The sequence below is a fragment of the Nerophis ophidion genome, linkage group LG02, assembly GCF_033978795.1.
Source record: "Nerophis ophidion isolate RoL-2023_Sa linkage group LG02, RoL_Noph_v1.0, whole genome shotgun sequence".
In the NCBI taxonomy this organism is placed as follows: Eukaryota; Metazoa; Chordata; class Actinopteri; order Syngnathiformes; family Syngnathidae; genus Nerophis; species Nerophis ophidion.
The window spans coordinates 28,943,274-28,955,565 of record NC_084612.1 but is presented as its reverse complement, the minus strand read 5'-3'; positions in this window follow the sequence as shown (position 1 = coordinate 28,955,565).

The window sequence follows — 12,292 nt, the reverse complement described above, 5'->3', positions numbered from 1 at the left end:
GCCGTCACCACGTGGGTTGCATGGACCATTTAGGTAGGACATCACTTCGAGCAGGTTTGACTCTTTTATTTTTTCAAATAACGCTTCAGTGTCAAAGTCGATCACGCCACTTTCCAGCGCCTCCTCCTCTGCTGCTCGTCTCGGCTGACTTTTCGGCTGCCGATGACGTCATCTTCCCCGGGGGCTCATCCTTTGCTCGTTCGTGTGGTCTGTTCGTTGCTTCTGCTCCGCTGTGGACACTCCAACTCTCTCTCTCTCTCCTTCCTCCTCCCCTCTTAAATGCTGCGAGGAGATGGACAGATTGAGAACCGGTGTGTGTGTTACGCACCTGACTCTGATTGTGGTGGCGTTGCTCCAGGCACGCCCCGCCTCTTTGTTCCGCTGTATACTCCGCCTCCTGGCCGCCATCTTGAGCCGGGCCAAAGTGAGCCCCGCCCTGCCTTCGGCCCGTCGGCCCGTCGTCTCCGTCTCTCCACAGATACATTTAGCACAGGAGGCCATAATGGTATTAAGTAGATAAGTGACATTTGTGAATGAGGTGACTTTTTTGAATGGCTCTTTTAAGTGAATAATAAGAACTAATTTACAGTAACAAACCGTTTGTTTGCGAGCCATTTTGTACAAGAATTGGCCAGGCATGTGCACGCAACCTGACTCAGCTGGAAATTGAGTCAAAGTCAAGGGAAAGCATTTGGATTCATTCTTCTGCTAGGGGAGGGTAATAGAATGTTGCATTCACATTTGTGTCTTCTCTTAATACTTTGTATCTTCTCCTAATACATATTGTTTTAGTTTTATTTATATTCTTTACATGCATGTGGAAATATCCATACTAATTATTTGTGTATATTTTTCTGTACTTCAATGCAGTGTATACATTTTTTTCAAATTAGAATCTCTAATCTCATTGTCAATGCATATCGTATGGGTTATGGTGCCAACTTATGTGATGTTTACAATTTAAAGATATCAATATTTCACGATAGTTCCCACAGTACAGGGTTTGCCAACCCAATACGTTGAAAAAGCCATATTGGATCAAAACAACAAAAAACTAATCTGTTTGGCCACAAAAAATGAAAATCCTTATATAAGTCTTATAATGAAGGCAACACATGGTGTAAGTGTCTATATTAGCTAAGATAGCCTACTATCAAAATTAGTATATGTCGCAGGCTGAAGCAAATATTCGTTAACAGAAATGGTCCATCCATCCATCCATCCATTTACTACTGCTTATTTCCTTTTGTGGTCGCGGGGGGCGCTGGCGCCTATCTCAGCTACAATCGGCCGGAAGGCGGGGTACACCCTGGACAAGTCGCCATCTCATCGCAGAAACATTGAAATGTAATATTTATTCTACACATTTTTACAAAATTAGGAAACCATTAGTAAATCAGAGGCTACTCAGAAGGTGAGATAACTCCTGGAAATTACTGGCTTTTAATGGCCAAACGTATAGATGTGTGTGTCCAAGTTAAAGAAAATGGCAGGCTGTCTTCTTTCAATAGATTTATTACAATCTTTGGCAAGCTAGGTAATGTTTGCTGTGGTCTGGAACAACATGGCACACAAACAACAAAATACAGCTAATATTACATACATACAATGTGTCGTGAGACACGCAAAACTAAATGATATACAAAGGGAATAAAAGTAAAAAACATTACATAAGTTCAAATATACCTACAAATAAGGCATACTGATGCAATATGTACATACATCTAGCCTTAATAGCATGTTAGCATTGATTAGCTTGCAGTCATGCACTGACCTAATATGTCTGATTAGAACTCCAACACGTCAATTACATCAACAAAGTGCACCTTTGTGCATTCACGCACAGCATAAAACTTTTGGTTGACAAAATGAGACAAAAGAAGGAGTGGAAGATTTTACATGTACACAAACTGTTACATCACAGACCACACTAGGGTGAGTTTAAGAACCGCCAAAATTAGTAGGACAAAACGAGGTGAAGCATACACACAAACATATTATACATTGGGCTTTCGAACAATTGGGAAGGTTTGTTTCCCGTTTGTCTGAGAAAAAAAACGCTACTAAATTCAAATATTCCCCCCCCCCCCATCTTTTTCCATTTTCAATCCTTTTTTTAAAATGGTCCAGGGAGCCACCAGGGTGGAACTAAAGAGCCTCATGCGGCTGCAGAGCCGCGGGTTGCCGACCCCCGCCATAGTCGAGAGTTTATATTAGTGGGTTGAGATGATTTGAATTATTGTGGTCCAAACATTATCTTATGACTGCTATCAGTGATTGTTTTCTTGACAAAAAAGAGAAATAAGTCAGTTTATCATACTGCTTTTTGAAAGAAACAGTTCCAGAGGATCCAACTCCTTTCTTCTTACTGAGGTGTCAGATAACCGCCAAAAAAAGAAATGATTTAATTGTAAACGACTGAATACACCACTACTTTATCAATGAAACCCTGTCTGTACAGAATAACACATTAAAGATGCATGGTAACGATGCAGTTGTAACGACTACAAGGCATGCTGGGAAACGTTTGCTTCCTCTGACTTGCCAGCTCTTCCCGGAAATGCTTTAGTTCAGCAACAGCCTGACTGAAGTAACACATCTCCTGGATTATAATGTTTTTGTACGCGTAACAGAGGCCAGCAAGTGAGCCTGGACCATGTGTACGTTGGCAAACCTTACTCCCTGACAACCTCAAGAGCAGTGCTGGCTATCGTGTTGATAGCCCAAGCTTTTAGCTCGGTGGGTAGCACGCCTGTCTCTAATGCGGGCAACCCAAGTACGAGTCCTGGGCGGAACAAAAAAAGCAGAAACTGAACCACGCGTGTTACATGTAAATATAAAATATCGTAGCATAGTTAAAAGGATGACGAGGAAGTGGTCGTTTAACAATCACTTCATTAAAAAGAGCAACTAAAGTCGTCTCAGGGTGCACACAAAGCAGTTTCCCCCCTAATATGTCGCCCATCTCACCAGTCACAACGCATTTATAATCTCTCGGAAAAATGCAGGTATTTTTCAAAATGCACAAAGAGAGTAGAGGGAGCGATGAATCCTGATTTATTGAAAGTGTGCATTGAATTGTGGCCCTCATGGGTTTGAGATTGACAGCTTTAGTATATGCAGTTGTATGGGACCACACTTAAAGCGCGTACATAGAAGTGAGTTGAGGGCTGCATGGCGTAGTGGGTAGAGCGGCCGGCCAGAAACCTGGGGTTGCAGGTTCGCTTCCCACCTATTGACATCCAAAAAATCGCTGCCGTTGTGTCCTTGGGCAGGACACTTCACTCTTTTCCCCAGTGCCGCTCACACTGGTGAATGAATGATGAATAAATGATAGGTGGTGGTCGGAGGGGCCGTAGGCGCAGACTGGCAGCCACGCTTCCGTCAGTCTACCCCAGGGCAGCTGTGGCTACTGATGTAGCTTACCACCACCAGGTGTGAATGAATGTTGAGTCCCACTTCTCCGTGAGCGCTTTAAATGTTTAGAAAAGCGCAATATAAATCTAAGTTAAGTTAAGAGAACCCATCATTCATTCACTCCACATTCACAATGGTAATGGTGCTGGTAAGTTCATTTGTAGCCACAGCTGTCCTGTAGTGGACTGACGGAAGCGTGGCTACTAGTTTGCGCCTACGGCCCCTCCGACCACCACCAGACATTTATACAAAATAGTGTGAGGGCCACTAGGAGCAAGGGTGAAGTGTCCTGCCCAAGGACACAAGGCAGTGACTTGGATAGCATGGGCGGGGATCGAACCTGGAACCCCCAAATTGCTGGCACAGACACTCTATCCACCGTTCCACGATGTCCCCAAATTAAATGTTTTACATACATACTTTTGGTAACATTTGGAGCCTCTGAAAGTTCAATTTGGTTGGCAACCTCTGAAAAAAACCTTTGTAATATCCATCCATTCATCCATTTTCCACCGTTTGTTCCTCTTGGGGTCGCGGGGGTGCTTTTAAAGATTAAAATAGGGCCACAAACTGAATTTTGTTTTGTACCAGAAACTGCCTAAAACTGTTCATGCATATGTTTCCTACTACTTATCCTGTTCAAGGTTGCACATAACCTATATATAAATAAATAAACATCCTTACTTTGACTTTGAAGTATAGAAGCCGTCCAACATGTGGCTCTTTGCTAAGAGGGGCCGTTAGGGACATAATTCAGAATTAAACGACTGATATGTTTTTCTGTCACACACACTACTGAAACAAGCGCAACGTTTCAGGTCATGGACGAGGGGCAAGAGGAGGAAAAAGTAATTAGACATTATTTCTTTCTAAATAATTGTTTAATCCCACGAAATGTTAGTTAAAGTTATAATACCAATGACTGTCACACACACACTAGGTGTGGCGAAATTTGTCCTTTGCATTAGGCAACATGGCATTGTAGTGATCTAAGCACTTAGCCTTTTGTTCCTCCACTACAAACAAGTTAACAACTAGTGATTCTGTGGGTCCTAAGATTCTGAGATCTTTTGCAAACTTGGAAAAAGTACACTGTCAAATCAGCTAGTAATGTTTGCGGCGTTTTTGCTATGGTAACATGTCGAAATGAGAGTCACGTTGTGGTACGTCATTAGCTAATCAAATACTAATGATAATGGATTACATTTATTTAGCGCTTTTCTATCTACGGGCCGGTTACGGCCTGCCAGCGTCCAAAATCTGGCCTGGAATTTTTGTATTTATTATTATTTTAAATCTGTCTTTTCTAATCCATTTTTTGGTGTGTCCTAGCCATTCAGGCAAATCATATTGTCTAAAAATGCATGTTCCCGTATTACTTATATTGTCATAGCTGAAGGACAGAATAAATAACTTCTGGATTGTGTTCTTCTACTAATTCTAAAGCATGATGCAATTCTTTGCCATGACATACCGTGAGAAATGTGTCAGAATCTTAGGACCCGTGGAAACACTAGTTGCTAACTTGTTTGTAGTGGGGGCACACAAGGCTAACTGCTTAGCTCACTACAATGCCATGTTGCCTTACATTTCGTGGGATTAAACAATAATTTAGAAAGAAATGTCTAATTACCTTTTCCTCCTCTCGCCCCTCGTCCATGAGCTGAAACGTTGCGCTTTATAATGCTGCGGTACACACTCATAACGGAACGAGTGCTCCAGGCAGCTTGGCTGTCGGGAGGAGAAAAGCACTGCTGTGTAGCCGCTCAGGTGTCGCGGCATGCTGGTGCAACTGACGGCTGCAGCCCGATCGTTGTTGCATTGAAAGTGTTTTTATATTCTCCGCTGAAGCCCTCAAATTATGAAGTAGAGCTCCTGCCTCAGTTAAGATACTTGTCGGCAGTTAGGCAGACATTTTGTTCACAAACAACTTGGCTTTAAAAAATAAATAAATAAATAAAAAATACTTGGCTGAAAAGGGGCAGGCATTATTGGTGACCCGAACCTCTCTCATGCACACTGGTAAGATGCTCTCATACACATAACTGAAATCCTTGCACACATACTACTGAAATTGTTGTCTCTCACACGCACATGGTGTGTGTGTGTGCATGACAGAAAAACAATTTAGTTGCTATTGTGAGAGCATTTTAATTGTTTATGTGAGAACATTTCAGTAGTGTATGTGAGAGCATTTCACTCGTGTATGTGAGAGCATTTCAGTAGTGTATGTGAGAGCTTTATAGTAGTGTATGTGAGAGCTTTTCAGTAGTGTATGTGAGAGCATTTCAATAGTGTATGTGAGAGCATTTCAATAGTGTATGTGAGAGCAATTCAGTAGTGTATGTGAGAGCTTTTCAGTAGTGTTTGTGAGAGCATTTCAGCAGTGTATGTGAGAGCATTTCAGTAGTATACGTGAGAGCTTTTTAGTCGTGTATGTGAGAGCATTTCAGCAGTGTATGTGAGAGAATTTCAGTAGTGTGTGTGAGTGTTTCAGTAGTGTGTGGGAGAAAAAGATTCCAATTGTTTATCCATCCATCCATCCATTTCCTACCGCTTATTCCCTTATGGGGTCGCGGGGGGGCGCTGGCGCCTATCTCAGCTACAATCGGGCGGAAGGCGGGGTACACCCTGGACAAGTCACCACCTCATCGCAGGGCCAACACAGATAGACAGACAACATTCAGACTCACATTCACACACTAGGGCCAATTTAGTGTTGCCAATCAACCTATCCCCAGGTGCATGTCTTTGGAAGTGGGAGGAAGCCGGAGTACCCAGAGGGAACCCACGCATTCACGGGGAGGACATGCAAACTCCACACAGAAAGATCCCAAGCCTGGATTTGAACCCAGGACTGCAGGACCTTCGTATTGTGAGGCAGACGCACTAACCCCTCTGCCACCGTGAAGCCTCCAATTGTTTATGTGAGAGCATTTTAGTACTGTGTAAAAGAGTGTTTCAGTAGTGTGTGTGAGAGAAAAACATTTCAGTTGTTTATGTGAGAGCATTTCAGTAGTGTATCTAAGAGGTAATTCTGAATAATGTCCCTAACAGCCCCCCATCATTTTTGGTGACCGGAACCGGAAGGTATGAGGGGCCGTTAGGGACATTATTCAGAATTACCTCTTACATGCACTAGTGAAATGCTCTCATAGACACAGCTGAAATCCTTGTACACATACATGTGAAATTGTTTTTTCTCACACGCACGAGTGAAAAGCTCTTCACACACACACACAGGTGAAATTCTTTTATACATACTAGTGAAAAATAATTCCAGGTGTGTGTGTGTGCGTGAGAGAAAATAAATTCAGTAGTGTTTATTAGAATGTTTCAGTAGGGTGTGTGAGAGAAAAACATGTTTAGTTGTTTATGTGAGAGCATTTCAGTAGCGTAAGTAAGAGTTTTTCAGTAGTGTGTATGAGAATGTTTCAGTAACGTGTGTGAGAGAATAACATTTCAGTTGTTTATGTGAGAGCATTTCAGTAGTGTGTGTGAAACGTAATTCTGAATAATGTCCCTAACGACCCCTCATACTCTGCTGCTCAAAATATGAATCCACTGATGATAAGCAAATACAAAAAAGTTTGTTTAAATTGACTATTGTTTGGTTTCTTATACATTATTCATGCTGAACTGTTTCACTGTGTTGTGGAGCTTGCTTGCTAAGTGTTCTAAATGGCTGCTGAGCATCAGTGGTACTTGTCTGATGTCCAAAGAGCTCTGTATCAGTGCTGCATCTTTGTCGATTTCCCTCCGCTCTCTTCATGTCTTCGCCTCTTGCCTGTCGGGCGCTCACTCCCGCCGTCTTTTGTCCCCGGTGAAAGCCCCTGTCACCTCTGGCCCTCCTCCTCTCCTCCCCCTCTGTGAGGCTATTACAAGCGGCCCTCCTCCCTCCCTGCCTCTGCGCGTGTATTGCCATTAGAAGACATGCATCCTGGGAGCTGCTGCTCACTCCTCTGTGTTTTGATTAATATTTTAGCAGCCTCGGGGAGGAAATGGGTCTTTCTCTGAGCTAATCCGTTATGCGGTGGATGCTCGGACCAGAGGAAAGGGAAGATGATAGAAGGGAAAGGTCGAACGTAGTTGTTTTTATTTTCCATTTCAGAAAGTTGTTGTGAAAACTGATCCATTGCAAGCGGCCGCAGCTTGAATAATACAACGCAATTAAATGGATTCAATTGTTAACTTGAGCACCTACAATAAAACCGTTTCTGTATTATTGCATGCTTTGCATATTCATTATCTTGATAGTACTATGCAAGTGATTGTGTATCCCTTCTTGTTTTTTTTTCTTTCATTGATTCCCAGTCTCTTTTATTTATGTTTGTTTACCGAACAGCTTGACTCAAGAGCTGCCTTTTTGCTTTTATTGTGCAGAGCAATGAAGGGTGCTTTTATCACCATTTGCCTGCAGGTCAAAGGTGAAAATGGAGACAAATGAGCCGAGTGCACAACAATGACTAAGGTGTTTGGAGCCTGGAAACAAGGTTTCCAGAAATCATCTTTTTAGATGAATAAGTAAAGCTTAGACAGCACGGTGAAAGAGGGGTTAGTGCATGCGCCTCACAATACAAAGGTCCTGAGTAGTCCTGGGTTCAATCCTGGGCTCGGGATCTTTCTGTGTGGAATTTGCATGTTCTCCCCATGACTGCGGGGGTTCCCTCCGTGTTTTCCGTCTTCCTCCCACTTCCAAAGACATGCACCTGGGGATAGGTTGATTAGCAACACTAAATTGGCCCTAGTGTGTGAATGTGAGTGTTAATGTTGTCTGTCTGTCTGTGTTGGCCCTGCGATAAGGTGGCGACTTGTCCCGGGTGCCTCCCGCCTTCCGCCCGAATGCAGCTGAGATAGGCTCCAGCAACCCCCGTGACCCTAAAAGGGACAAGCGGTAGAAAATGGATGGATGGAAGTAAAGCTTAGTCTCAAAAAGATTACAAGCTCCATTAGATCATTGTCACCGACGTCCCACTGGGTCATCATTGTCACCGATGTCCCACTGGGTGTGAGTTTTCCTTGCCCTTATGTGGGCCTACCGAGGATGTCGTAGTGGTTTGTGCAGCCCTTTGAGACACTAGTGATTTAGGGCTATATAAGTAAACATTGATTGATTGATAATTGATAGATTAAGAAATGCAACATTTTGAATTTTAAAACGGTTGACATTGTTCCAAAGTCAAAACAATGATTCTCAGAGGAAATAATGTATGCAGTAAATTGATTTGTGCTAGACTCAAGACTGTACTGATTATGTTTCAATTATATACCATATTTTTTGGTTTTTGGACGCATCGGATTATGCCGATGAGCAAGTCTATTCAGGTCTTTTTTCATACAAAAGTCACATGGGAGTATAAGGCGCATTAAAGGGGTCATGTTGTGATTTTTTTTTTTTGGTCTACATTTAAAACACTTCCTTGTGGTCTACATAACATGTCATGGTCGTTTATTTTGATAATAAGATTACAAATATGTGGCATTTTGGGGTCTTTATATACACACCACAAGAATACCCGTATTTGGAAGCATTGTACATCTGACTACGGAAGCCATAATTGTCCGATAATCCATCAAACAGTGCCGCTACGTAGCTGAAACATTTCGATAGATTTTTGAGCGCCGTGTGTATTGTTATATGTTCTCAATGAAATATTAAAGTTTTGGTTATGCTTGCTAACCTGTACTTACTAGCATAATTTATTGCTGTCGACATGTATCTCTTATGTGTGACTGCTATCTACTGGTCACACTTATCATCACACCATATACCATATAATATTACTTTGAGGTCTGTCAGCACAACCAGAACTATTCCGTTGGTGCACAGGGTTAAAAGGGGCACTGACGATTTTTGAGAAATTTAAATGATTTTAAGTGTGCCTTGTTGTCTGGTATTTAAAGGGGAGCTATTAGTCAGAACCAACTTTTCTTACCTATTGGTACCTGCTGTTGTGTATTTGGGATCTGCAGAAGTCCCGGAATTTTGAAATCAAATTGTGGAGACATTGCGGGGATATTTATAAAAAATTATCTTACCTTCTTTCCTACTTTCGCCAAATGAGCTGTTTGGTAGATGCTCCTTTTGTGGTGTTTTTGTCGAGTGTGGTGTCACCGGATTATCCATATATGGTAGAAATGTACTCAGAGTACCTTGCACGCAGCCACCATTGTAGTCCGCACTGTAGTCAATGAAATCTTTCTTTTTTCCTATCCTCTTGTGGGGCAGAGTGGTCCGTACATGCACATGCATCCTGTTGCCAATTCTAATACAGGGTAGCATATAGTTCGTACTTATATTTTTCAGTATAGTCGCTATGAATGCGTCAAAAATACAACAAAGTGGGCATGGATAGGGCCACAGTCGAGTTGGAGCCACGTAAATAAGACGCGCCCACAAAACGGCGCATTCTGAAGAGACAGTCAGAAAGCGGCTTGAAGATGATCTGTAAAACATAATCAATGCAACTTTTTGACCAAAGAACCACCATTACATGTTATTCAGACAACAAGGAAGTGTTTTAAATGTAGATAGAAATCATAATATGACCGTCATACAAATATATGGCACAATAAGTTGATGTCCAATGGAATGGTTGTCATCACACTTACATTTGTCGTTCTTTGCATCACAAAAACAGAAACAAGCCAAAGGCTAAACGAAACACAACTTTGGAATCATTTCATTTGACTTTTAAAGGGGAACTGCACCTTTTTTGGAATTTGTCCCATCATCCATTATGTGGGACAAGAACACATATGTATTTCCCTTTTCTGTGCAATCCAAAGAGTGATAAATTGCCAGCAAGAAGAAGTTAGGTAATGGGGCATACAATCTATTCTGCCAATAAATCACTTCTAAAAACTAAATCTAAAAACCTCCAACATTGTTTTAATAACATGTTGTATGTATTTATGTAAGGTAGTAATAAGTACATTCATGATAACTGTGACGGACTTCCTGCCGTCCATCTGTGGGTTGCAGTGACGATGGATACAGGACGCATCGTAGCAGGTTTGACTTTGATTTATTTCAATACTTGTTAAGTCTTCTTGCCTGGATGTCGCGGCACTTTGCAGTGCGCGGGCGCTTCCTGCTCCTGGTCGCGGTGCACCTTGCGGTGTCAGGGGCTTGCGTCTGTTGCGGGGGTTCATCGTCTCTCAGGTCTTGTTTTTTGTTGCTCGTGGTCGGTCTTCTCAATCAATCAATCAATCAATGTTTATTTATATAGCCCCAAATCACAAATGTCTCAAAGGACTGCACAAATCATTACGACTACAACATCCTCGGAAGAAACCACAAAAGGGCAAGGAAAACTCACACCCAGTGGGCAGGGAGAATTCACATCCAGTGAGACGCCAGTGACAATAAGGGGGGATTCAGGGGGGGTTCCTTCTCCCACTTCACCCTGAATGTTCCTCCTTCCCCCTTTTTATGCTGCAGCAGAAGGTAATGAGATTGAGCGCAGCTGTGTGGTGTACGCACCTTGCACTGATTGCTGTTGTCGTGCCGCCCTACGTGCGTCACGCCTCTCCTCTCTGCCGCATGCCCCACCTCCTGGGCTCCATCTTTGTCAGGACAATCATGTTTCTTAGCCCGCTGTCGGCCCGTCGGCTGCGACGCTCCACAATAACATTTAATATTTACAGTATTTTGGTCGTTTTAGGCATAACCGTAACTTCTCTCCTAGGTGCATTGATTTCACAGAGGGCAACTCTATTTTCTTTAACAGCAAAAGTTCAGGAACCACTAGTTCCTGTAAAAGTGTTCCTGGAACCACTAGTTCCTGGAACTATAGGTTTCTGGAACTATAGGTTCCTCTAAAAGTGTTTCCTCCGCATTTCACCGTTCTGGGTAGTTTATAAAAATCTAGTTCATGACGTATGGAGGAGTGGTTTACTATATTTTTATACTGATATCATTTGAATAAACCGACAGTATTAGGTCACAGTTATTAACCTAGAAAGTAAGTAAATGAAATACAAAGCAATAATACACAAAATGATTTGATTTAAAAATTAAAATCTACCGAATTGGACATACGAAGTCAGGCTTCTGTCCACAATGTCCAGCAGTCAGAAAGTCGCCCCCTCAGCAATTGATGAAGAAGGCTGGGCGATTCCTTTTGGTCCATTTCCGCTGTAAATAACACCATATAAATAATAAATGTCAGTGTTTATCTCACGCCGACAACACAAACAAATCGGCTTCAGCGTTAGCTAGTTAGCATTAGCATTCTGTTTACTTGGGTTGAGGCAAATAACTACACAAATGGAATGTCACTGACTACTTTTACAATATGTAAATAGTTAATAATTAATGCCATTTATCTTTCTTCCACTTGTGTACTGCCTCCTTTATTTCACATTTATCCAATGAAGTCAGAGTAGAAAGCAGCTGAGGTTGCCACCTAAAGTCCGGCTTCATACTCCTCTGTAAATATGTTTAAAAGAGTTTGTCCACATCTCTACGGCAATGGCTACACCAAAATTGGCATGGTGGGCACTGCCACCTTCTCCGTGCGCTATAGCACCAGAGCCTTCCCAGCATTTACCTTCCAGGTATCTTGACACGGTGCTAACCTGCTGGGCTTTGACCTCTCCTGCGCGTTGGGCTTCTCCATTGCAGACATTACATACTCCACCATACTGACTGTGTCCACACTCCCCACCATTGCTTTAAGTAGTGTCCCTTGTCATTTAACCTCAGCGGCATCTGCACCTTGCCCTGCGTGATAGCGTCACAACAGAGCTACAGAAGTTGCCAGAGGCAGGGATCATCGAACTGGTCAATGCCTCACTTTGGATTTCTAACCTGGTGGTGGCACGGAAGAAAAGTTGTGGCCTGGGTCCTTGTATCGACCTTCGGCACGCT